Below are 27025 nucleotides of genomic sequence, written 5' to 3'. Positions count from 1 at the left end.
GGAAGAGCCCATCATCAGGGGGACCAGGGAGGCAGATATTTGCCCAACCAGTAGGAAAGTACAGTAAACTGCACAATAGTATAAGTGGCAGCCAGTATTTAAACACAAAACACAGTCCTCACTATTGTGAAGTTAATTAAGAATAGTATTTTTCAGGGGTGCCTGGGTGGCTGAGTTGGTTGAGTGTCCCACTTCGGCTCAGGTCATGATCTCATGGTTTGTGAGTGCAAGCTCCACGTCGGGCTCTGTGCTTCAGATTCTGTGTCTCCCTCTCTCTCTGCCCCTCCTTGCTCGTATTCTCTCTCTCACACACACAAAAATAAAATAAAACGTTAAAAAAAGAAGAAGAAGAAGAAGAATAGTATTTTTCAGGGCACCTAGGTGGCTCAGTCAGTTAAGCATCTGACTCTTGGTTTCAGCTCAGGTCATGATCTCACGGTTTGTGGGTTCGAGCCCTGCATCCAGTTCTGTGCTGACAGTGTGAAGCCTGCTTGGGATTCTCTCTCCCTCTCTCTTTGCCCCTCCCCTGCTTGCTCTCTCCCTCTCAAAAGCAAATCAATAAACTTTAAAAAAGAAGAATATTTTTCAAAATATTTTCACAAAAAGCACACACGATAGAGAAGCTTATTCTGAGCCCAGCTGACCCCACACTGAACTCAACAAGCGCAAATGATCCCCAGGCTGTGAGCTGACTAACCTTGCCCCACCCCCAAGATAGGAACTACCACCAGCTTGGAAGACAGGTGCCCATTGCCGGTTGTGCCACATCCCACTTCTCCCATGGAAGGGTACGACCGGGGTTTGAAGGAGCAAGTGGGGCACAGCCATGCTGGAACTTTCTGAGAACGACTGCTTCCATCCAGGAAAAAAGCACTAAAGTTCTGAGGTTTAAGAGGATGGTTGGAGATATAAATTGTAGAGGGAAAAATTCTGTTATCAAATATGAAAAGTAAGAATATTGACAACTCCCCCTTCCTTTCTCTCCTAAATAGTTGATAACCTATGTACATTTCTTCTAAATAAAGTGGCACCGGAAGGGAATTTTAGAGGGATCTTTAGGAAGGTAGTTTGGCTGAAAATAACCTCATGCCCGATTTCTGAAGCCAACGCCTTGTCACTGTGTGAGTAGTAGAGCCAGAATCTCCAGCGCACTGTGAACAAGGGGAGTTGGCAGAGAGGAGCTACCACTGCAGACCCATCCTGGTGGGTTTACAACGTGTGGGAGACTTACGGGGGGGGGGGGGGGGGTGGTGTGGGGGTGGGAACTGAGTGAAGTCGGGGTAGAAAGAAGCAGAACCAGTCAGACAGTGTACAATAGAAGAATATTCAGCTCTTGCACCACTTGGGGGAAGGTAACGACTTTGAACCTTTCACTTCCATTTTCCGGAGGGAATCTAGAAAGAACCTAGCATGGGCGAGGCGTCACATTGGGACGCCATCTAATGTACATGCCTGTCCCTCTCCAGTCCTGGCAGGGCTCTAGGGGTCCAGGATCGGCCAGTCTGCAGTCGAGGTGAGAGAGTGATCACAGCGGGTAGAGGCCGTCAAGCCAGGTGGGCGCCCTGGACTCTAGGGCTCCTGCAGCAGGGAGGACCGCAGGGGGCGCTGCGCGTGGCAAGTGCAGGCACCTGCGATAAGACCCCGCGTGCGGACGAGATACTCCGCCCTGCGGCGAGAGGGAGGGCTGGTGAGCGTTGGCCTTCGGCCTTCGTCTCCCAACGCTCCGGGGCGAGGCTGGACTTTCCACAGTTAGCTGGACGAGGGGAGTCTTGAGAAATGGCGTTTTGTTGTAATCGGGTGTGTGCCACTCCCCGGCCCTGAACCGAATGTGCAAGAAAGATTGGAGGTTGTGAAATCCAAATCGGAAGACGCTGCCTCACTGCGGATACTGTGGTAAGAGTGGAAATGGGGGCCTCAAAGGCCGGAGGGGGGAGGGGGAGGGTGGTCAGCGTTACCCAGCACTTGGCGACTGTGTGTTAGAAAGAAATGCAAAGTAAAATAAAAGGGCAAGGGAAGGATATTTGGATCTCTTTTCAAGGAAGTACAGAATGGTAGGCAATGTTTTTTAAATGTTTTAAAAACACTTGGGGAGCCTGGGTGGCTGAGTCAGTTGAGCGTCCGACTTCGGCTCTGGTCATGATCTCGCAGCCTGTGAGTTCAAGCCCCGCGTCAGGCTCTGGGCTGACGGCTCAGAGCCTGGAGCCTGCTTCGGATTCTGTGCCTCCCTCTCTCTCTCTCTCTCTGCCCCTCCCCTGCTCATGCTCTGTCTCTCTCTCTGTCAAAAATAAATAAAACATTTTTTAAAAAGTTTTAAAATAAAAACACTTAAGGTGAAAGCCAACGAAAGGTTTTAAACAGCAAGCAGTCATATGGCTGCACAGAAGTTTAAATGAAAGGCATAGGTCAAGGACACAAAGGCTGAGAAATAATACAGCAGCCAGAAAAGTGCAATTGTCATAGCCAAATGATAGAATGAAGAAAAGGTCTAGGGGAAATATAAAAGGGAACAGAGTGTCTTACAACAAGAAAGAAAAAAAAAGTACCAAGTATCAGATATGGGGATGAAGCGTCTGGATAGCAGAAATATGGACTCCTACAAATGTGTAAGAAGCAGCCAGAAACAGGAAAAAACAATGTAGAAAGGAGAAAGGGGAAGGTGTAAGCATGAAATTTGGCCCCTGGTAACCCCGCAAAAACGACCATCTGTTCACCCAGAAGATAGCACACCCCTCCCTCAGGCGATGGTCGTGACCACCTTACAGCCATGGACTTCCTGTGGCTGGACATTAGGGTGTATTGACCTGATTGCAGTGAGGGAGGGTGCTCCAGAGGACCACAGGAAGGAGGGAAGCATCTTTCCTCAGGATTCTGAGGACAGTGTAAGAGAAGGGGCCACTTCCAGATTGACTGCTGGTTCTCAGGCAGCATTAGGAGAAGCTGAGATTAACTGAGAATTGAGTGCTGTTTGTGGCTGAGCAGTGGGCTATCCACGGTGATAAAGGTAAATAGCAAGGTAGGTCTGGGAGCGTCATTGATACGAATCAATTAGCACTCAGAGAGGGTTATTGAGACATTTTACAGCCTTGACAGAAAAATATTTTCTGTTTATTTTGCAGCCGGCCTTATCTGTCTGTCCTCCCAGCATGGTTAAAGGTAGGGCTGCTTTTTTTCTTTTTCGATTTGAGCTGGTTTTTACTGTTAAGTATCAGTCAGGTGTTTCTCTTTCAGTCCCATTTTGGCTGAGAGCAGACAATGTCAGTCCATAGGACAGTATTCTGTGAAATCCAGATCTTCCCCATAATCTGGGTTGATCTAAAGGCAGTTCAGAGAACATAACCTATAGTCAGATGAAAGGAAGCTTCTCATTCCTTCTGTTGCCCAATCAACTGTTGCTCATGTGATAGGGCAATGGCTATGCACTAGCTTCTGATCTCTGGAGGTCACACATTTGAATACTGCAACACAGACAGGTAGTAGTAGAATAGATTATGATCAGGGTGTGTTATCCATTTCTAAACCAAGAACTAATTTACTCAAAATTATGCCAAGAAAACAGGTTCCAGCCCCAATCTGCAGAGCCTGTAGAACCAGATACAGGGGTATTAGCTAAATTACCTAATCTCTTGATTTCCATGTTTGTCCCTCAAATCTTTTTAATAATGTTGAAGATTCTAAAGAGGTCTATAGGAATGCAGGTACAGTACTCTTCAAAGATGACCTGTGTTCTACCTTGAGAGGCCTGTATGGCATCTAGAGGGTTCCATTCCCAACCACTGCCTGTCTGATTTTATGAACCTTCTGGATGAAGCTTTCCATCACCTTAGTGACAGTGTCTAGTTCTCTTGCTATTCTCTGAGCCAGGGCTCATAGGATTTTTCTCATTCTTCAGGTCTTTTGTAAAGTATGGAATGAAAAGGCATGTGAAAAGATAGCCCCAGATTCCTTTTGAGTGGTGAAAGTTTTTGAACTCAGATCAAAATCTAAAGTTTTTCTCATTCTTAGAATCACACAATCTAAGGGAATTTTATGGGTCAAGTGGACCCTGGATGATCCTGAAGGCAGGCATTAGTTTACCAAAATAGCAGATCTCTGTCCAATTTTCATGTGACAGTTAATAGGCTTTTGTGCTGCAAATCTGATCCCAGTTACTAGGGGCTGTCAGAAATCTGTCTTTGGCCAAAATGCTACTATGGAGTTGTCAAATGGTATTGTAATTTGTCAAGTGTGATTCAGGACCAAGCAGTGCAGTTTTTAGTGTAGAGATCAAGTAGATCTAAACCAGAATTACTTGGACCTGAGCCTATATACTATATTTAAAATAAGATCTGTAGGGGCGCCTGGGTGGCTCAGTTGGTTGTGTCCAATTTTGGCTCAGGTCATGATTTCACAGTTTGTGAGTTTGATGCGGGCATCGGGTTCTGTGCTGACAGCTCAGAGCCTGGAGCCTGCTTCGGATTCTGTGTCTCCCTCTCTCTCTCTCTCTCTCTCTCTCTGCACCTCCCCTGCTTATGCTGTGTCTCTCTCTGTCTCAAAAATAAATAAAAGATTTAAAAAATTAAAAAAAAATAAGATCTGTAAAAGGAAAACAGCCTCTAAATATATTCCCTCTGTTCCCCAGTACTCTCTCAAATTCTATTTCTGTGGAAGTTTGGTTATAAAAGCTCACTCCCACGATAGGCACCCAAGTGCATTTACAAGAATTGGTTTCTCTGCCCCTGTCGGTCAGTTAATTAATCATAATGTATTCTATTCTTTTGAGGAAAGGTCCGCAGCAGGGTTTGGGGGGTTTAGGGGAATGTGTGTGCCTGTGTGTTTGCCTAAGTGTGGGGAAATGGGTTCTACTTACATAAATGGATCAGAAAAAAAGCTTAGGGTGGAAAGCCACCACCACAGGGGAAAGTGCCCAAGGTTAGGTAGTGAGATATTGTAATGGAATCACAAGTAACTTGTAATATCACCTGCAGGAAATTACTTTCCATCTGACACCAGTATACTATTGTACTTTGATTACAAATCCACTTGCCCCCCCCCAGACCCTTTGCTTCTTACGCATACAAGTTATGATTACTGTCTGATTGTTTTCTCCACATTCATCATGTGTGTAAGATCTTGTTTTCTTCACATTCACCATGTGTGTAAGATCTTGTTTTCTTTCGTTCACCATGTGGGTAATATCTTGTGAGCTCAATAAATACAGAGACAAAACACCTGTTCGGGGCTCTTGTCTCCTCCCAGACATTAGCCTTTCTTGTATTCAGTTCTGTGTCTGCTCTCTTGCTGGACAAGGGAGAACTCCAGACTGATAGTCTGTGACACCCAAGTGCTGGTTACATCACATCCATCTGACTTTCTCTTCAGGTCACTTGTTGGATGTGTGACTTTAAGCAAATCGCCTCATCTTTCCTTATGTGCATAATGAGTACCTATCGGTCCTTCACTCAATGAATATGTACTGAGAACCTACGTGTACCAGGCACTGTGCTAAGTCCTGGGGATACTAAGTGCAAAAGTGGACTCTGTGCCCCCAGAGCTTATGCTCTACAACAATTAACTGATTACTAATAATTAATCAGATTATCAAAATAGTCGCAATTGGGACACACCAAGGTACAAGGGAAGATGTGTGCTGCCCCAGGTCTGGGAAGATCACCCAGGGGAGGTGATGCTCCCTGCAAAGGATGGGACAGGAAGGAAATGCCTACCGGGCAGAGGGAAGGCACAGGAAGGGGTGGGAAGGGCCTGGTGAGTCAGATGGCCTGGCCGCTGCCTCCCCTCTCCGATCCTCCAGCTAGTTCCTTCAGTGTGCTGAATCTGGGAAGGTCATGAAAAGGGACCCATGTCTTAAAAGTAATTAGCCTCACAGGAAGTCCTCTCCCGTCCATTCCTGGGAGATGAAGACGCTAATAGGCTCCATGGCAGCAGGGGAGGTGCCTGCCTCAGGGGAACCGGTCCCAGCAGAAACCCTCATAGCTCCCTACTGCTCAGAGACCCCTCCACGCACCTATGGCTCCTGCCTCCACTTCTCGTTCTCTCCACTGGCTCCTTCTGCCTGCCTGACTGCTTATTCTGACCTCTTCTGCGCCTCACCAGTTTGTTTTATGAGTGGCCATTGTGGTCTCCTTTAGTAGCTCTCGGCTTCCTCCCCCCACCCCACCGGCTCCCCCTGCTAAGGGAGATGGGCTTGCTCAGTGGCCCACTGTCTGAAGTTCATCTCCCTGGGTCAGGCATGCACCTGACACAGGCTCCAAGGTGCTTAACCTGGTTGTATGGGGTGGAAGTAGGAAGGTGAAATAGGAAGACCACTGCCCCTGGGCTCCTTGGGAAAGGCAGGCACTTCTCAAGAGCTTTACAACCCAGAGTAACTCCCCCTGAGAAAGTTCCCCACAGCTGAGGTGGATGCGCCTCCTGGCATAGTGCTTGCCAGTCTCTGTTGTACCTGCTGCCCTGCTTCCTCCCCGGATGTTAGCCCTCTCTGTCGGTTGGCTAGGGCAGCCATAACAAAGCACCACAGACTGGTTTCAGAGTCAGTAGCTTAAACCACGCTGTGGAAAGGCGTGAGCATGACCAGAGTGAAGGGATGCAGAGAATAGCACGGTCACTATAAGATGTTTATTTTGTTGAGCTGTGGGAAATGAAGTTGAAGGTCAGGCCCATTTCTGGAAGCCCTGAGTGCCCAACTGAGGCATCTGGAAATTACCCTGCAACCAACATAGCTGCCCTGAGAAGTCTTGAGCAGAGGAAGAACTTGAGGCAAATGGCATTTTAATGTTAGTGAAAAATCTGGCATTAGACAGCTTTTGCCTAAAGATATGCAACTTTTATTAAGAATTTGAGAAAATTGTGAATTATGCAGGGGATGGAGGGGGAACCTGCTTCTTTCTGGTCAAAGGTTGATCTTTCTCATGATGTAACATTAGGTAACAGTATCACTGAGGCCTCATTTGAAAATCAAATCCTTTAGGGGCACCTGGGTGGCTCAGTCGGTTAGGCGTCCGACTTTGGCTCAGGTCATGATCTCAAAGTTTGTGGGTTCGAGCCCCATGTTGGGCTCTGTGCTGACAGCTCAGAACCTGAAGCCTGCCTCAGATTCTGTGTTTCCCTTTCTCTCTCTTTGCCCCTCCCCTGCTCATGTTGTCTTTCTGTCTCTCTCTGAAAAATAAATAAACATTAAAAAAAATTTTTAATAAAATAAAATGGACTCCTTTAGAGGTACCTGGGTGGCTTAGTCAGTTGAGCGTCCAACTCCTGATTTTGGCTCAGGTCATGATCCCAGGGTCGTGGGATTGAACCCAGTGTTGGGCTCCACGCTGAGCCCCTGAGCATGGAGCCTGCTTGGGATTCTCTCTCTCTCTCTGTCCTTCCCCCACTTACATGCACACTCATTCTCTCTCTCTCAAATAAAATCAGCAGCTCCTTTTATGACATGACAAGGTCATTTTCTAGGAGGTGTCGATCACTACCCTTGCTTAAAACTTTTAAAGAGTTGAAGTCTTTCTACTGCCTTCCAGGAGACCCCAGCAAGTGGCTCTCTTCTTTTATTGTTTTGATTTCACGTGGTTACCTTGCCTTGCTCACGCTATCACTGATCTGTGTTTGTCAGAGATTCTCTTATGGTAATTGATTAAAAACAAAAACAAAAGACTAAAGCTACCAGTTAAAACCAAATGCTTTCTAAGCCCAAGTAACTAGAGAGGTAGGGATGCAGCTGGCCTCAGTCATGCTTGGAACCAAGAACTCCAGTCCTTCAAATCTCTCTTATGTTGGCTTCATTCTTTCAGGCTGGCTGGCTGCACAAGACCCACAACCTGAATGGCTACATCCTTAATTTCCTCCAAAGAAGACAGAGGACCCTTCCTTACCAGAACCAATTAGAAAATTCTAGGGAAACACTGGTTCATTTACCCACCCCTGCCCCAAGAGATGCTTATGATTGACCTAGGAAGGAGAAAAATCCCTCCTCAAAAGAAGGGGGTGCTAATCTAGGCTGACTTCTCTTTGGGAGCCTCAAAGAAGTTAGTTTTATTTTCAAGCATTTTGAGGCTGTTTGGCCCTGGTGACCCCATAGCCTGAATTTTCCTGGACGGTTCCAATTTCATTTAATGTAAGTTTTCCTCAATAAAGATGATTTTTAAGTATATAACAATATGATTTTTGTACACTTTTGTACAAATTTCATATGAATGAACGAACAAATCTGAAAATGATTTGTCAAATCTTATGTCCTTGGTTTAGAAAACCTGATGTATTATTGCCCTACTATAGAGCATACTAGAGAAATTAGCAGAAATCTCTGGATCTTCCTTCTGTCATATGAGTTCTTTCATTTGTCTGTTGACCCACTTGAATGGAATCCTTTTGACCTTGAATTCTGCTTGATGATCAACCAGGTCTGGGGTATTATGCACGTGTCAACAATTGGTGAAGGATGTATTGAGAAATAATGTTTTACATGTTAGACTCTTTGAGGTGTGGAGCCCTTTTTGTTGGTTGCCTGATAAACATCATTCCAGGTTCCATTGAACGAGACTCCTTTGAGATTGTCAGGCACCTTGCAATGGCTACATCACGATTCCCCCTCTTTTGGCTTCAGACTAAACCTGAGGCTCTTGATCTAATGGCACTCTCTAATGGCCAAGGGTAATGAGATGGCTGGAAGGATGACACTAAGGACAGGAGCTCATGAGAAAGTAAAGGCACACAGAACAGAAAGAACCCACACCTGGAATTGGAAGATCACTATAAGAGTGAAAAGGAAGAGATGAGTCTGAGGGACACTGTGAAAGAAGAATCCATGGAACCTGCTGACTAAATGGATATACAGAGAGAAGAAGAGTGGGGAGTTGAAGATGGCTCAATAGTCTGGCTCTAGTCTGTGATAGCAGCAGAGGAAGTACTCAACCATTAATAGAAATGGGGAATTTGGACGGGGTGCCTGGGTGGCTGAGTCATTAAGCATCTGACTTTGGCTCAGGTCACAATCTCACAGTATGTGAGTTCGAGTCCCACATTGAGTGAGCACTAGCCCCACTTTGGGTGAGCCCCACTTTTTCTCTCTCCCCCTGCCTCTTTCTTTCTCAGCCCCTCCTGGGATTCATTCTCTCTCTCTCTCTCTCTCTCTCTCTCTCTCTCTCTCTCTCTCTCTCTCTCTCTCTGCCCCTAGCTCACTTGCACCCTCTCTCCCTCAAAAACAAAACAAAACAAAAAAAACAGGTCAAAGATCAACCCAGTTAGGGGTCAGAGGGCACCAGAAAAGCCACACAAGTCAGTAACAAAAATCTTCTCAGGTTATCTTCACATACTTGTATGTAGCCCTGGCAATGATTGAGACTAATTAGCTGGAACACAGCCTTTTCTTCCTTTTTTCTTTCTATTTTTTAACTTCTTATTATAGAGAACTTAAAAAATAAGCAAAAGTAGAAAGAACATAATGAGCACCCGTGTTCCCATCACCCAGCCTTGACAATGATGATATCATGGTCCATCTCGTTTTCTCCCAACCTGCACCCACTTCTCCCTGCACTGGTTTTGAAGCAAATTCCAGACATCATATCTTTCGTAATAAATATTTCAGTATGAATTTCAAAAGATAAGGACTCTTTTTTAAGAAACATAAGCACAATACCATTATTATGCCTTAAAAATTGAGTAATATATTATTAATATCAAGTCAGGTTCAAATTTCCATTAAAAAAAGCCAGTTTATTTGAATCAGAATTCATTTTAGACCGTAGATTGGGATTGTTTGATAGGCTTTTAAGTCTCTTTTACTATGTGGACTCTCTCTCCCCGCACCCCCCATCTTCTCCCTTTATTTTTGAAGAAATGGAATTCTTTGCCCATAGAGTTTTCCATGCTCTTGGTGTGCTTTAACATGTTCCTCTGTCTCCTGTATGACCTATAAATTGGAAGCCCTGATCAGATTCAGACCCATTTTTTATTTTAAATGTTACACAAAAGATGCCCAGAGAAGGTGTTAGACGGAGCCATGACTGTGGATGGACTCAGCAAGAAGGAGTGTAAGGAGAGGGCTCTGAGAAAGGGCAACATGGAAGGGGCGGGCAGAGAAAGAGACTCTCCTGGGCAGGAGAGCTGTCAGAGCAGGCAGAGCAAGGCTGAAGTGGGATGGCCAGCTCACACCTGGGGGCTCTTCTGGGACCACGCTGGTGTCCGCACCTCGGAGCTGCCCACGGGAGCAGGGGCATTGCTCACCCCTCCTCGCCTTCCATAGAAAGCAGCCGGCTGGTTTCTCCTCTAGGGCCCCCACCTCTCTCCTCTTAGGGGCTCTGGAAGTCTGGGAGGAGGAAACAGGGTTGTCCTCTAGAAGTACAGAAACACAGCCTGGGGTGCGTGTGCAAGACCATGCTTTTCCTCACTACTTGGGACTGGGCTCTTCTTCCAAGTGCCTCCTACCCACTGTCCTCACTGCCGTGTACCGCTTTCTTGCTGCCTGTGAAGGTTATTTGTAGTCACCCTTGTTCTGGGGCCTTCCATGGTAGAACCTGTGGACACTCCATCCTGCAGCACAGGCCACTACTGGGCAGACACGCCTGGTCTCAGGCTGGTAGATCAAGACAGCGTGGTCACCTGTGTCCCGGTAATGCCCATTTGGCTGTTTTGCTCTGCCTTGCTGCAGAGCCAGGAGCATCAAGTTCTTTGTCTTGGAAAGTTCTGGCAAGAGGTTGGGCCCATCACAAAGGTCTCTCTTTAAAAGGAAATGCTGGTCAGGGCTTCTGAGCCCTAATAGTAGAAACCTGTGAGCTGAGAAGCACAGTCCACTGAGCTCCCCTTTTCCAACTGTCCAGACACTTCCAAAATCTCAGCATCAATCACAGCTTTATTTGGCATCGAAGGCCTCTGGCACAAGGTTAACTCAGTACTAACAGATACCCAATGGCTCTCAAAATGTACTATAAAATACAGATTACTATAAAGGATACCGTGGCTTCAACATGAAAATTAAGCTGTTTAGGGAGTGGGACAAAGGATAGTTCAGTTCTGATGAGGGTTGAGAGGGTTCTAGCAGGGGGAGCAGCCCTGGGCAGGTCCAGGTGGGGCTGCAAAGTGGGGGCAGCCCAGCAGGAAGGCCCTGGGTCTTAGCAAATGGCCAGGATGGGGAAGGCAGGACATATGCAAGGAAAGGAAACTATCATTTTATTGAGCGTTGAGAAGGCATTGTGCCGGTGCAGAGATTTATACAAAGATTAACTTCTGGGGAAGAGGGGTTAAAAATTGCTGAGGTGGAAACCGGCATCTTTTGTTACTCCTTTCCCTTGAAGATAAAACCAGTCTGTGCTGAATGAAAGAAGACTTGAAAGAAGCGGATGTGAGGAGCAAGAAAACCCCTCGTGACTGGCACCAAATTCGCTGCCAATATAGCTCATTCCTCAGCCTCAAACAAGGCCCGGGCGTAAGGCTGGCATTAGTCACAGCTGGCTCTGAGGTGCCTCTGGGCTTTGCTGGAGCCAAGCCCAGGGACCAGGAAGGGCTTTAGCCCACTTCCCTTAAGATTCCCACAGGCCACCCAGTCACCACCTCTGAAAGTAGGAGGGATACCTCTCCACCAACCATCCAAACTCATTCCTGGCAGGAATTCTGCCAGGAACTACTTACAGCCAAATGGAGCCAGGCTGGCTATTTTTAGGATGGGAGCCATTTTCCCTGTGCCCACTGAACAGGATGCAGGACTCTTGAAGCTCTCGTGGAGAGGCTGCAAAGGCCGTTGGGTCCGCCTTGGTGAATGGCCAACCTCTTGAATTCCCCTGCAGGCCCGGAGCCCCCAGGACAACCTGTGGTGGTGTGCATGGGAGACTGTGACGCTGGCTGACTAATGGGGGCTCTGTGCTGGTGAAGTCTGCCTTAGGCTTTCAAATGACCGTAGGGTGCTAACAGACGCAAAGCAAGTTGGTTTTACTGACCACAGAGTGTAGATTTCACTTCTTTTTTTTTTTTAATTTTTTAAAAAATGTTTTTATTTATTTTTGAGACAGAGAGAGACAGAGCATGAGCAGGGGAGGGGCAGAAAGAGAGGGAGACCCAGAGTCGGAAGCAGGCTCCAGGCTCTGAGCTGTCAGCACAGAGCCCGATGCGGGGCTCAAACTCACACACTGCGAGATCATGACCTGAGCCAAGTCGGACGCTTAACCTCCTGAGCCACCCAGGCGCCCCTGTAGATTTCACTTCTAAGGGATCTGGATTATCACCAGTTTTGTTTCCCTGTAATAGAAATTGCTTTTTACTGCTTGTTGCTTTGTTATTTTCTCCCTCTGATTTAGACAAATAATATAGGGAGAGTGATTAGAGGGGGGAAAAGTCATGGGAAACATGCTTCCAAATCATAGACCTGAGAAAAGGAGAAGAGTGGGAGAGGCTTTTTCTGCTTTTAATTGCAGGTGAATTACACAGCAAAGTGCTATAGAAGCAAATTATGACACCAGAAATTCTCTGCTCAGCTCTGATTGTTGATACATTTTAATCCTTATGTGCGACATTAACAGTTTTAGTGTATCTTAATTACCTGCCATCTGGCCTATTTATTTTAAATATAGCTTCTGAATTCATGGATTTTTATGTGCTTTTTTTTGTTTATATATAGATATGTGTATATATGTCTATATGTGTACATGTATATGTATCTTTTTTTCATAATCTAAAGTAGAAACTCAGCACTTATTTTTAGAAGCTCATTCTTTGAAGTTGAAAGAGACAAAAATGTATTTCCTCTCTTAAAATTATTTGTTTGATAACCTGAAATCATTTAGGCATCCAAGATATAAAAGTCCAAGATTCAAACCTTAATGTCTGTAAGATACCAACAGATAAAATATAGCGACCCAGTTTTCTCTCAAAGTGAGATAGGTATGTATATGGATAGATTAAAATGGCCAGCATGCATGTAGCACTTACTAAGTGCCAGTGTTAACTCATTTAATCTTCACAACAGTTCTAGGAAGTAGGCACTATCACCCCATTTTATGGATGAAAACATTGAGGCACAGAGAGGTTAAATAACTTGCTGGGGGTCAAACACTGGGAAGTGAAGGAGCCAGCACATAAATTCAAGCTGCCTGGTTCTAGAGCCACGTTCTTGTTCTATATTTAGTGTCTCTCAAAAAAAAAAAAAAAGGGCCCTCCCCTCCTTAGGATACAGAGGACCCTCAAGACACCTGCCTTGAACTGAGTCATTGTGTGGGTATGAGGTTCACGAGTTAAGGAGCTTCTGGGACAAGAATAAACAAAGTGGAGAGAAGTGAAGTCTGCCCCAGACACTGTGGCTGGTATGTGGCTGTGGCTGGACAGGTTTCAAAGTCATTGTGTAACATCAAGCACACACTAAACCACTTTGAAGTATTTGTAAATAAAGTTCTTAGAAAAAAATATTTAATAATTCAAAGGAGTTTTAAAATCACCAGCTATGTGAAAGCACATCTTTAAAGCAAACCATAGTATAAATAAATATAAGGTGGTAGCATTGGTCTTACGGAAATAACACAATTCTTACCCTCAGTAATTTTAGAATCTAATAAGTCATTGTGGTGATGCACACAAAAGTTTACAGGTTTGATTAGTATTGTTGAAATGGCATCTGGCTCCATAACTAAGTCCGTGACAAGTCCATGACTTGTTGCTCTTTGTTACGCTCTGTATCTTCCTCTAGATTATAAGTTCCCTGAGAATGGCCACCTTACCTTGTTCCCTGCTCTAGAACAGTGGCTGCTACTCAGCAGGTGCCCAATAAATGAACACTGAAGAAAGGAATGAGTGAGTGAGTGAGTGAGTGAGTGAGTGAGTGAGTGAGTGAATTTGCCAGTCTTGTTGAAGCCATGGACTTGGGTAAGCAATTTGAGGATGAGACTACCATTGAAAGGATGGGGCCGAAGGAGGAGACGGATAGCAAGCAGCAGGATAACGGTGACCCCAGAAAGTAGAGGTCCGTGAGAGCCAAGACTACGGATACAGTTCAGGAAGTGGTGAGCAGCGTTAGGAAGCACCGCAGAAAGATTTAAAAGGGTGAGAATTGGGAAGACACTGTGGCTTTTGGTTTGGGGGCTGAAAAGAAAGGGTAGCCGCAGGAGAGAAATTGCAGTGGAATCCCATTTGCACGGGACTTAAGGAGTAATTGGGACACTAGACAGGAAATTTGGCAGCGAATGGAAGGAAAAAGAGATGACAGCACTGGACATTTTCTTGTAAATGCAAGGACATTGTTAATTCACTAGAAAAGTGTCATGTTGTCACTTTGTTGCTGTCTCAAGTGGAGGCTCCCTCTCACTTGTCCTTTGTCCTAAGAGAACAAAAGGGGCCTTGAATTTCACAAGTGCCCTAGTGATGCATCTGAGAGCCTGGGCTTTGGAATCAGAATGCCCTAGTTCAAATCTCCATTCTTCCTATTTACTAGCCAGCCTTGAGACCTGGGAGAGATTATTTAATTCCTTAAATTTTTTCATAGGTAAAGTGGCGATTCAGTCACTGAATGTTATGAAGCTCCTACCGTATGCCAGACACTATTCTGGCGGGGGAGGTTAGCATACCATGGGAAATAGGTCTCTGGACAATTCCAAAAACATGAAGCCAACTAATATTTTTAAATTATGTCTTGGCTTCCACTTCCAGGAAGATGGAGTTAGATGTGCTGTTTCCTAATGCTCCCACTAAGTACAACTAAAAACCTTGGACATTATTTATAAGACATAAGAAGACTCTGAGGGTGCCTGGGTGGCTCAGTCGTTAAGCATCTGACTTCGACTCAGGTCATGATCTCACGGTTCAGTTCGTGAGTTCAAGTCCCACATTGGGTGAGCCCCATTTCTTTCTCTCTCTCTCTCTCTCTCTCTCTCTCTCTCTCTCTCTCTCTCTCAATACCTCTCCCCCTGCCACACCACCCTCTCCCTCTCTCTCTGCCCCTCACTTGCACCATCTCTCTCTATCTCTCTCTCTCAAAAAAAAGAGAAGACTCTGAAAGGTGGAGAGAAGACAACCAGACCAGAGACTGTGGGATCCAAGGCACAACCTGGCAATGAGTCCTCTGAGTTTTCTTTTAGCTTCATATACACAGACTTCTAGCTTTAAGAAGCTGGCAACCTAGAAGTGCCAACAGGAGCAAACAAAAACTCCCCAACACAGGCCTATTCTTTCTAAGCAGAAGTCCAGGAAAGGGGCAGCCTAACAAGACGAAAACCTTTTAGACAGTAACTACTTGCTCCAGCTAAAAACCACAGGAAGAACAGTGGCCCCACTCTCACCCACAGCAGCAAAAGGGGGATCAGGAGCCTAGACTTCCTGCTTCACCAAGCTATATCAAAGGGCTCCAACTGCAACACACACACACACACACACACACACACACACGCTGAGGTGCTATCAGGGAAGGCCATAGACAGCTGGGACTTTTATCCTCACATGACAGTAACAAGGCCCCTGCCACTACAGTGTCAGTGGAGACCACATGGGGAATCTGAACTCCACCCACAGACAGCAGTAACAAGGGACTCCTCCCCCTCCCTGTTGGAGTGGTGTCAAAGGAGGCCTAGTGGAGAGTTAGGACTTTCGCCACTGCCCAGGGATAATTAGGCCACCTTCCTGTGGTGTCAGCGGTAACAAGGCACTTCTGCCCCTCCCAGCCAGGGTGGTATGTATGAGTAGATGCCCAGTGGGATCTAGAAATCCCATCGCTGCCCAGAAGTAACTAGGAGCCCCTAACAGTGTGAACTCAGATCAAGTGGTGAATGTGGACTCCTCTCTGACCTTGGCAGTAACAAGGCAGTGCTCCTCTCTTCCTCTGCCAGATTGGCATCAGAAAAGCCAGTTAAGGGGTGCCTGAGTGGCTCGGTTGGTTGGGCGCCCGACTTTGGTTCAGGTCATGATCTCACGGTCTGTGGGTTCGAGCCCCGTGGCAGGCTGTGTGCTGACAGCTCAGAGCCTGGAGCTGCTTCGGATTCTATGTCTCCCTTTCTCTCTTCCCCTGCTCTGCTCATGCTCTCTTTCTCTCTCTCAAAAATAAATAAACGTTAAAAAAAATTTTTTTTAAGCCAGTTAAAACACAGGTTTAAGTAGGATCCAGACTCTCATAATATCCAAAATGCCCAACTTTTCAATTGAAAACCACTCATATACCAAATATTAGAAAACTCTCAGAAGAAAAAAAATCAATATATGCCAACACTAAAATGACAGAGATGTTAGAATTACCTGACAAAGGTTCTAAAAAAGCCGTCTTAAAAAGCCAATTACAGACATGCTTGGAATGTGAAAAAATTGAAAGTCTGAGTAAGGAAATATAGTCTCAGTACAGAAATAAGAAGATATAAAGAAGAACCAAATGGGAACTTAAGGACTAAAAAATACAGTAACTAAAGTTAACTCAGTGGTCGGGCTCAATAGCAGGATTCAGGGACCAAAGAAAAATAAAATCTATGAACTGGAATATACAGCAATAGAAATTGCCCAATATGAATAAGAAAGAAAACAGACTGGAAAGAAAAAAAAAAGAGAGAAGAAAGGAAGAGAAGAAAGAAAAGAAGGAAAGAAAAGAAAAAAAACAACAACAACAGAGGCTCAGGGACCTGTGGGCCCATAACAAAAAAGTCTAATATTTGTGTCATCCAAATCCCAGTAGGAGAGGAAAAAGAGAGCAAAGCTGAAAAAATACTTGTAGAAATAATGGTTGAAAACTTTCCAAATTTGGCAAAAGACAGAAACCTACAGATTCAAGATGTAAGCAAATCAGAAACAGGATAAACCAAAGAAATCCATACCACGTCAAATTTCTCAAAACTGAATATAGTATTTGTACTTCTATTTGTTTCAATATAATTTTATGCCTGCTGAGTATAATTAAATTTAGAGCTGATTTTTTTAAAAACTAAGACAAAAGAATCTTGAAAGCAGTCAGAAGCAATACCTTATACAAAACAAAAACAATTTGAATGATAGCAGATTTCCCATCAGAAACCATGGAGGCCAGAAGGAAATGGTACAATTTGCAAGTGCTGAAGTGAAAAAACTGACAACCCAGAATTCTATGTCCAGTGAAAATATCACTCAAGAATGCAGGGAGGGGTGCTTAAGTGGCTCAGTTGGTTAAGTATCTGTCTCTTGATCTCAGCTCACGTCTTGATCTCAGGGTTGTGAGTTCAAGTCCTGCATTGAGCTCCACACTGGGCATGGAACCTACTTGAAAGGAGAGGAAAGGAGAGGAAGAGAGGAAGGAAGGAAGGAAGGAAAGAAGGAAGGAAGGAAGGAAGGAAGGAAGAAAGAGAGAAAGAAAGAGAAAATGGGAAAATCAAGACATTATCAGCTGAAGAAAAACTAAATGAATTTGTCATCAGCAGACTTATCTTAAGAGAATGGCTAAAGGAAGTTCTCCAAACAAAAAGGAAATGAAAAAGGAAGGAGTCTCAGAATATCACAAAGAGAGAACGAACAACAGAAAGTAAAAGTTATGAGTAAATACATTTCCTTCTCCTCTTAAGCTTCTGAATTATGTTTAATGGTTAAAGCAAAAATTATAACACTGTCTCTTGTGCCTCTAAATGTATATAGAGGAAATATTTAAAAGCATTTATAAGCAGGGGAAGCCAAAAAGATGTAAAAGGATTTAAGCTATGGAGATTCCTCAAAAAATTAAAAATATAATACCCTATGATCTAGTAATTTTCCTAGTAGGTATTTACCTGAAGAAAACAAAAACACTAATTCAGAAAGACATATGAACTCCAGTGTTTATGGCAGCATTATTTACAATAGCCAAGATATGGAAGCAACCCAAGTATTTATCAATAGATGAATGGATAAGAAGATGTGGTATATACATACAATGGAGAACTAGCCATAAAAAGGATGAGATCTTGCCAGTTGCAACAACATGGATAGACCTAGATGGTATTATGCTAAATCAAATAAGACAGGACAAAGACAAATACCATACAGTTTCACTTCTGTGTGGAATCTAAAAAACTAAACAAACAGAAACAGAATCATAAATACAGAGAACAAACTGGTAGTTTCCAGAGGGGAAGGAGTTGGAGCCAGGGGGCAAAATAGGTGAAGGGGATTAAAGGTACAAACTTCCAATTATAAAATAAATAAGTCACAGGGATGAAAGCTACAGCATAGGGAATATAGGCAATAATATTGTAATAACATTGTATGGTGACAGATGGTAACTACATTTATCCTGGTGAGCATAGCATAATGTATAGAATTATCAAATCACCATGCTGTACACCTGAAACTAATATAACATTGTATATCAACTATATACTTCAATAAATAAATAAAAATAATTCAAAAATGTAAATAATCTAAATCCATCAATTCAAAGAGATTGGCAAAATGGATTAGAAAATATGACCCAACTGAATGCTGTCTACAAGAAACTCACTTAAATATAACAATATAGGTAGGTTGAAAGTAAAAAGATAGAAAAAAAATATGCAAACATTAATCAAAAGAAAACAGGAGTGGCTATTATAATATCAATAAAGTACACTTCAGAGTGAAGAAATTTACCAGTGATAGGCATATTATGTAGTGACTAAAGGATTAAATCCACCAAGGAGATATAGCAATCTTAAATATGATGGAGGCACCAAACAGCTACAAAATATGTAAAGCGAAAGGTAATAGAATGAAAAGGAGAAGTAGACAAATCCACAGTTATAGGTGGAGAATCCAACATGCCTCTCTCTACAGCTGACGGAACAGCTAGACAGGATCAGCAAGGTTATAAAACATCATCAAGTAACAGGATTTAATTGACGTTTGTGGAACACTTCACCCAACAACAGCAAAATACATAGTCTTTTCAGTTGCCCATGGAATATATGCCAAGATAGGGTCATGACCAAAGCTCACAATTTTAAAAAGTCCATTAATCAGACCTATTGGCCCTTTAAATATTTAGATATACACATTGTGTTTATATTGGAGTTAGTTCATCAAAAGCAAAGATTTAAAATAAAATTTATTTCACTTTCATTATGAATTGATACTGACTGAATCTTATCTGCCACAACTGATAACTCCTTTCTTCCTCTCCCAAATAGGGGGCAGCAACCCAAGACAGGGGAGGCACTCTAAGAAAACCAAAATGATGAAAATCTGGATTTCCAAAGATGTTCCCACATTCACAGATGTTTTAAAAAATGATTGGCCAAAATGTTGCTCTACTGGAAGCTCCCCTATTTAGCCTAACTTCTCTTTCCTAATACTAGGTACATTCAACATCTATAGGCAATTTCCTACCTTAACTAAAGTGCATGTACAGTGGCTATGATGAAAGTTTGTCATTTATCTCTGTGCGTGCAAACAGACTCATAAGCACGCACTTGGTCCCCACTGTCATATAGCAGCAAGATGACGGTTGTGCCTTTTAACTCAGCAAAGGATATGGCACATATATCTCATTCCTTCAGGCTCTCAGCCCCTCAGTTGGCCAGGCTATTGTGGTTATGAGTGACAGAAATTCAACTCTCAAACTTGCATAAGCAAAAGGGAAGAATTTGCTGGAAGGCTCATAAAACCAAACTGTTGGCATGACAAGGGGTGCTGTGGCACCATAGATATCCTTGCTTCCCCAGCCCCTAACAGAGCATCCAGTTTGCTGAGTGACTAACAAATCTTTTTTTTTTTTTTTTTTTAACTCCCTGGGCACCTCATTCCAGGTGTAGACAATGAGGAGTTGGAACCACTGGATGTACTCAATGATGTGCACGAAGAAATTGCTGATGTTCACAATCAGAATTAAGAGGTCTATCCCTAAGATAGGGTCACACAACATTTAACCACATTCTCTTCTCCCTAGTGTGGTTTCCTTGGTTCAGGGAAGATAAAACTCCCACCAGGAAGTGCCATGTCAACGTAAACAGTGATTTAAGTTGCTACCACTTATCTAATGAGTTATATCCCAGAAATGTCACTGGGAAAAAAACAAACTAAACAAAAAAACCTCCCATCTGGGGAGTTTGCATCAAGATTGAAAAATTTAAAAATCAAGACAAGGACGCTTCTCCTTTCTCCCTTGAACAAAGAGGGAAAAAGATGGAGGAAGAACCAGACGCTTTTTTTTTTTTCCCATTTAATTACGGGAGAAAATTTACCAGCGACAAGAAAGTGCCCTTTGCGCCAGAAAACAACCTCTCCATGCGCTGGGCATTCTGGACAACTGCAGAACCAGGCCCAGGCCTCTCAGTGGACTGCTCCATGGTCAGGACAAGAGAGCAGCCTTTCCGGGAAGCAGTCATCCCTCAGATCCATGCCTGCCTCAATTTCCTCTTCCTTCTTGCTTCTCCATCCTCCTAGGTGTATTTTCTAGGAACATCCCATGAGCCAGGACCACTGTAGCTGCACTGGCGATTAGTTGCAATAGTAAGTCTTCCTCTGGCGGGAGCAAAATAAGTGTCTTTCACCTCCAGTTCTCACCAGGACCCAGCTGGGTTTTTCCTTCAGAGCCCACACATTGTAGGCACATACTGGTGTAATTTTGCCTCTGACATTCAGGCAACACAAGTGTCATCTATTGCTCACCATCCCCGCCCCCCCCCCCCCACGACCACACACACACAGAGGCCCGCTCATGAAAAAGCTGGAGAGAATAAGAACTCGTGCCCCCAGAACTAGTTTAAAAGGTGAGCTGAACAACTGGGCGGGGTCTCCATCTATATGACACACTAAACATCACAGAAATAACAGATCCCACAAGCATCTCCTCACATAACCAGTAATGGAAACTGGTCCCACTCCCACAGAAGGAGACGATGCCTTGAGTGGGGAAAATGGTCCTCATGGGCACCAGCTCCACCCACACTAAATGAATCATGAAATTTTACTTAAGTGAACATTCGTTTGGATAGAGCTAAATTATTGTTAATCTGTCTCACATTCCTTGGTCAAGCCCGGCACCCAGCATGCCACTTCTCTTACAATGGCTCACCACTGAGCTAACTCGTCAGGAAACAAAATGAAAATCCTGTTTTACTTTGTACCTGTCCAAGACCACAAGAAAAAAAGAAAATAGTCAAGGAGATTTAGAACTGTGTAATGTGTTGAGAGTGACTGCCCAATTCTCAAAGCATCTTTTATTTTTAACAAAGTTAGAACATTCCTTTAAAAAGTGACCTCCTCTAAATTATTTAAATTACCCTTCAGATTCAACTTGGATATTGAGTATATGCTTAGCATGGCTGATGGTATTGGTTCAATCGGGCAACTGTCTGTAGATCCATATTTCACATCTTGCCTCAAATTCATTTCATGTGGTTTAAATGTGAAAATATCAAAACACAAAAATATTAAAAGAAATTGTTTTAAAAATACGGAAAGAAATTGAAAGGCAAATGAAACTGTATGGAGAAGTGATAGAAGTATAGAAATCCTGTGTTCCATTCTAGCCTGGAAATCTTACAAATACTGACAAAGTTTATTATGCTGGCTTTTCAAGGAACATCCCATGGGATGTCCTATACCACTTTATTTGGTTATTAAAGGAAAGGTTGAAGGGCACCTGGGTGTCTCAGTTGGGTGAGCATCCAACTCTTCTTTTTTTTTTTTTTAAAGTTTATTTATTTATTTTGAAAGAGAGAGAACATAAGCAGGGTAGGGGCAGAGAGAAAGGGAGAGAGAGAATCCCAAGCAGGTTCTGCACTCACAGTGCCCATGCGGGGCTCGAACTCATGAACCACCAAAATCAAGAGTTGGACGCTCAACTGACTGAGCCACCCAGGTGCCCCAGAATGTCCAACTCTTGATTTAGGCTCAGGTCATGATCCCAGGGTTGTGGGATCCGAGCCCTTCATCGGGCTCCATGCTGTGTGGAGCCTGCTTAACATCCTCTGTCTCTCACTCTCTCTCTCTCTCTCTCTCTCTCTCTCCCCTGCTCGCTTTCTCTTTCTAAAATAAAAATTTAAAGGGCACCTGGGTGGCTCAGTCAGTTGAGCATCCGACTTCAGCTCAGGTCATGATCTTGCGGCTCATGGCTTTGAGCCCCACATCAGGCTTGCTGCTGTCATCCTGTCACTGTCTCCCTCTCTCTGCCCCTCCCCCACGGGTGCTCTCTCAAAAAATAAATATTTAAAAAAATAAAAAGATAAAAATGTTAAAAAGAAAGCTTTTTTAAAAAAGGGAAGGTTGACCTCAGGAGGCAGAGGGCCCTCCCTAGGTGCAACTTAGATTATCATTGCAAAATAAGAAAGAAAACATACTCCCACTAATGTTCTGTAGAATAAAAATTAAGAATATTTTTCTAATATCTTTTTACACTGTATTACTTTACATTGTATCACTAAACTAAAATGCAGACTAAAAACAACACACAGAAGATACCAATTTTGTATATTTTGTATGCCAAGGAAGAAGTTGGAAGAACATAGACCAAAATGTTAATGGTAGTCATCTCTTACCTGGTAAAATTATAGTTGAATTTAAAAATATTTTTCCTAGGGGCGCCTGGGTGGCGCAGTCGGTTAAGAGTCCGACTTCAGCCAGGTCACAATCTCGCGGTCTGTGAGTTCGAGCCCCACGTCGGGCTCTGGGCTGATGGCTCGGAGCCTGGAGCCTGTTTCCGGTTCTGTGTCTCCCTCTTTCTCTGCCCCTCCCCCGTTCATGCTGTGTCTCTCTCTGTCCCAAAAATAAATAAATGTTGAAAAAAAAATTTTTTTCCTTTATATTTTTGTATTTATTTTTTTCCCAATATTTCTGCAGTGAACACACGTACATTACTTGTGTAAAAAAACAAACACAATAGTTACCAAAAAAAAAAAAAAAAAAATCTCAGGGGGAAAAAAAAATCTGTCTCAGGAAAGAGTACATTATACATTCTTCCAAACCAGGACTGAAACAGATTTCTAACAGCCATATGGAGGAGCTCACAAGGAATGGAGGAAGTGTCTTTATGTTCATTCATTGAAATGAGAACTTTCTCAACTCGTTTGTCAACCTACAAGATTAATACAGGATAAAACCACTGCAGCAAGGAATTAATATAAGAGGGTGAAATAGCTCCTCAAATCGTTAACGTCGACTTCCTAAAAAATCTTTGTAGCACCCGTAAAAGAGATCCTGTGGTTCTAACTTGCTGTCTGAGAAATTCAACCTGTAGGCCTGTGTTTTAAACACACGGGATATTATTATGTAACTAAGCAGCTGGGAAGATAAATCATGATTAAAAATAAAAAGGGAAAGTGCACAGTACACCAAACAGGACCGTTTAATGAGAAAAGGGTGACTCAGAGGAAAACAGTATTTGTACAGGTAATCAAAGGTCCCCTCAGACTTATCAACTAAGAATAAAGACACTGTATCTCATATTTGACTCAAAGGTACTCCTTATCCAAGAAATGATTACACTAGTAATACTGCAAATAATATCCGTGTGCATATACACAAAATACATGTATTATGGACCATTTGCGAAATATTTATTTTCAAATTTCGTGCCCGTTCTTAAAATCCAGACACCTGAGTGTGTCTGTGATTTCTTTATCTTTCCTTCCTCACTCACACCCTGCTTTGCACGGTGCCCAACAGCCTTGTTTCTTGAACGCCATTGTGTACCACGCAGCAGCCACGCCCTTGACACGCACCCCCAGTTCGGCCTGCACATACGAGCCCCATCGTGTTCACATCCCCTCAGCGCCCATCACCCCTATGCCACAGCATGTTCATTCAGATACAAAGGTGCATGGAGCGGCACCAGGGTTTATGGGAGGTTCTGGGGACACAGAGATGAATAAAACATTGTCTTGCACTCAGAGAACTTTGAGCGAGGGACAGATGCACCAACAACAGTTACCATATGGTTGGGGGAGAAAGTGGGCCTGCTTGTGAAGCCAGCCTCAGATTGGCGTTCCCTTGTTATTAATCCACCACCCACAAATTCTCCAGCAAGCACGACTGCTTAGAGAGCAGGCAAGTAACACCGACACAGGAGTCGGGCTGGGTGGGAGACCCCTGTCCTGGGGACTGAGGCCGGATGCAGAGTACACATTCTGCCCAAAGGCATTCAGTGTCTTGTTCTTTTTCAGAGGCCCTGCCTGCCGGCCTCATTTGGTTCGGGATGCCGGTGTGTGACTTCTGTATATTACGGACACATCATTTAATGTTTATTTAGAACACCTAAGTCATTGTTCTAGGCACTTTACGTCTATTAATTCATTCACTCCTCATAACAACTGTTGAGATAGATATAATTTTGCCCACTTTATAAATGGAGCAACTGAGACACTGGAGTTCATGTAACTCGCTGCAGTTACACAGCTATCAGGGTGGTGGACCTGGGTTTTGAACCCAGGCAGTCCACACTCTTATAAGAAGCCCACACTCTTATAAGAAGTGCTTGAAAACACCATACTGCTCTGTATCTAAACTTGTAAAATGTCTTTACTCAGCTTATACTACAGATGACTTACATATTTAATGTGCCAAATATCCCTTTTATTGAACAAACCCCTTTACCTGGTATATACCGATTTGATGGAAAAATTCACATCCATCTATCCATTGTTCCATAAATGTAATGACATTCCCTGATTATCACCCTCTTTCTGATCTGAAGGGTCTGAATTTTTTAGAAATACCTTTTTAGGTAGCCAAGAAATATGTTTCTCAGAGGAGAAAGCAGGCCTTGTTGAAGTGCCAGTTACTTAATGGATTCTTCCCTCACTCCCCAGCTCCTCCCCCCTCCTTCCAACCCACTGCCATTACCCTTCTCAATTCTGGGTGTTAGTGGTTTCTTGCTCAGTCCTCCTTACAGGTACAAACAGGACAATGTTTTGTTTTCAATAACTGCATAATGTTTACAACTTTGTGGATCTTTCTGGGCAAGGTTATTAGGCCAGTGTCTTCAGAGAAATCCTATTTATAAGAGCTAAAACAGATCCAAGGGCACGTAGGGATTTGGTGAAACAGGCAAAATACAAACTCACAACTCTTTGATCTTCATTCAGAATGTCTCACTGTACCAGAGGATGTGGCCACATTTTATTCACAGACTTTTCTGAGAACTCTGGACATTACATTCTGTTCTTTTTTACTTAAGTTAAAGCCAAAATATTGGGTCTTCACACAGGCTATCCGTTTTGCCTCCTGGCCTGTGTTCCCACTGCCGCCTCAGCCAGGACCTCCCTACAGCTACACCCCTCCCCAAACTCTGGGTCCTACCCAACCTTCCTGACATTGTCACATGCTACCTTCTCTGGAAGACCTTTTTGACCTCCAAAGTGGCAACGTGTCTCTCCTGTATAGACCCCATGGCCAGCACTTAGTATCTATTCCAGTTGCCTATTTATTTCTCTCACCTAATTTGTAGTTGGAATTTATGTAACCGTACTTTTTAACCTAATCTGTACCTAAAATACATACAATAATACTCCTTTTTGAAAAAGTCGTGCCCTGGAGCTTTTAAACTTGGCCGTTTATTTTACAGTCTCAAGAATGGTAAAAATACATGGGTTGTGGGCTTTGGCAATGAACTAATGTGGGTTTGACATCCAGCTCTAGTTATAATGGCTATGTGACCTCGAACTGAACATCTCTGAGGCAGTTTTATCCTTTGGAAAATAAATACAGAGAAGTAACTCTGTGAAGATTAATGCATAATGGTACAGAGCTTTCATCTGTCCAAATTCGGGCTCCGCTGAGTGTTAGCTGCTGTTACGTTTCTCAAGAGTAATTTAATCTTGTCAAAAGGAGACATTTAATCAAAAAGAGAGGAAGAGTCCTGCCAGTTGAGTGGGAACTACTCAGAATGTATTTTATGACGATGTGCAACTTTACCTACATTGAGATTAATCTGTAATTTATACTTAACATTGGTCATCTGTTGCTCTCCACCTGTTCAATACCAAAATACATCTTACATGGTTTGAAAATGTATCAGACTCCTTTACAATGCTCTAATAAAAAAAAATCCCAGAAATTTGAAAAGTGAAAAACAATGTTGGCACCATCTAAGGGAGTGTCTTTTCTGCCATGAAGTTAATAGTACGGTAAATGTCACTGAGTAAGACCCCACTTTAATCTCCAGGAGACTGCAAACTTGAGTTCATCCAAATTTCTAAGCATCAAATTTAAAATGGCTTAGAGAGTATTTTGAAATTATTTACCTAATAGTAAATTGGTTTCTGAGCCAATAAGGAATCCAGTAATCCACTTGCGTGTTTAAACCCTTCTTTTTAAGACCCTTACTTAGACAGGAACCAAGATGCTTAGTAGACGATTGCTGCCAGATTTGACCTGGGAAGACCCACAGGCAATGCTTCCTAACAAAGAATGTCTCTGATGAACTCTTCAGCTCTGGGCCATTCCGAATCCCAAGAGGAACGTGTCCCATTTCCTTGTACTAGCCGCTTGTAGATAAGCTAAAAAGCTCTAAAGTCACAGAATCAAACTATAAGGATATTCCTTCAGCATCACTGTCAAGAGTATACTCACATATACAACCACCTTGCATGTTCACACAGACACACACTTGTTATTCTCTACGTACTCTATATCAGAAGCCATTCTGGGTGCTGTGGGACTCCATGATGAATAAAACAATGTAGTCTTGTGCTCAAGCAGCTCTCGGTTTGAGTTTTTTTTTGCAAAAATGTAGTATGTTAAGCCATCACTGATTCACAATGTAAGTAGGCACTAATTCCAACCGAAGGTTTAGAGATGAGATGGAGGGACGGAACACCAGAGGTGTGAGTGGGCAGGAGACAGGACCACTGAAAGGGCGGGAAAAGGAAACTGTGGCATAACCCTGGCCTTGCAGTCAGAGACTCAGAGTCCAGATCTTCCAATGACCAGCGAGTGCACACAACTACGTTTTTTGTAGTTAGTATATATTTTATGATTAATATTTTTTAATTACCCCCTAAAAATCCTTAGTTCTATTTTTCAAAATCAAATGAGAACATGGATGAAAGTATACAGCCAGAGCTTATAAGCTTAGTAGCTTAGCTAGTATACTAGTTTTTAAAAATGTAGTATCCCCTTTATGAATGCTCAATACAATTTTGGTAATATACTTTACATTAATACACATTTT

The 27025-nt window shown here is 43.3% G+C and overlaps 1 long non-coding RNA gene across 2 annotated transcripts; it reads left to right on the top strand.

Annotated features, from left to right (window-relative positions):
- Positions 1-1261: 1261 nt before the first annotated feature.
- On the top strand, positions 1262-26293 carry LOC122495623. 2 transcript variants are annotated; one of them, XR_006300516.1, is made up of 3 exons: positions 1262-1893; positions 3117-3153; positions 26171-26293. It is a non-coding gene; the product is annotated as an uncharacterized LOC122495623 (long non-coding RNA). The 2 variants fall into 2 exon arrangements; XR_006300517.1 differs by lacking the exon at positions 26171-26293 and adding an exon at positions 7779-8462 and having other exon boundaries at positions 1263-1893.
- The last annotated feature ends 732 nt before the right edge of the window (positions 26294-27025 follow it).

The sequence above is a fragment of the Prionailurus bengalensis genome, chromosome F2, assembly GCF_016509475.1.
Source record: "Prionailurus bengalensis isolate Pbe53 chromosome F2, Fcat_Pben_1.1_paternal_pri, whole genome shotgun sequence".
NCBI lineage: Eukaryota > Metazoa > Chordata > Mammalia > Carnivora > Felidae > Prionailurus > Prionailurus bengalensis.
This window is presented reverse-complemented; position numbering and strand designations above follow the sequence as displayed.